The following is an 824-nucleotide window of genomic DNA, read 5'->3' on the forward strand; positions in this document are numbered from 1 at the left end:
ATACATGTATATTATTAAATCTTAACACAAAATTACATAATAAAGAATTCCCATATAAACCGCCACCATTATATTCAATTGAAAGAATGATTTATTAAATATTAATGATGTTGTCAGCTGTGACTTCAGCTAAACATTATTGTTTCAGCATTATCAATTTGTCATAACTCATATCTAATTAGATTAGAGTCTAATGATAACTTTGTCCTTTTCTGTTATTTATTTATTTATGATAATATATATATGTATTATGAAAATCAGAAAATGCCTACTATGCCTTTTGTCTCTAATAATAATAAAGTATTACACAGCGTGCATTAGAATCTATAAAGTTGAAACTAGAAACGGTCATGGACGCCCATCGAGTTTGATTTATATAATCAAATAATTAAAATTAAAGTTTAATGTATTTTATATTTTATATTTCTCTAAAAAAAGGACTCTATCTATGGAGATTGTATTATATTGACTAGTGACTTAGTGACTTTGTCGATCCCTTTGAACCCTCAAGAAACGTCAATAGATCCATTTTACGCGGAGGGTTTAGGACTTAGGAGAATATCTACGAAATTAAGCCTCAGATTCTGGATGCTATGCATACTTTATATATATATAGAGAGAGAGAGAGAGAGAGATATGAAATTTCGGTCTTCGTTTTCATTTTTCAGCAAGCCATTCCAACTTGGAAATATTTCAACTATTATGGCTAGATAAATTGTTTATAAAAAAATGTTATGTGTATATAAAGAGTAACTAATAAAATAGTACCCAAAAATTCGTAGCATTGATAAAATGAATCTTAAAAAATATTAATAATAAATAAG

This window comes from Arachis ipaensis, chromosome B01 (assembly GCF_000816755.2).
Source record: "Arachis ipaensis cultivar K30076 chromosome B01, Araip1.1, whole genome shotgun sequence".
NCBI lineage: Eukaryota > Viridiplantae > Streptophyta > Magnoliopsida > Fabales > Fabaceae > Arachis > Arachis ipaensis.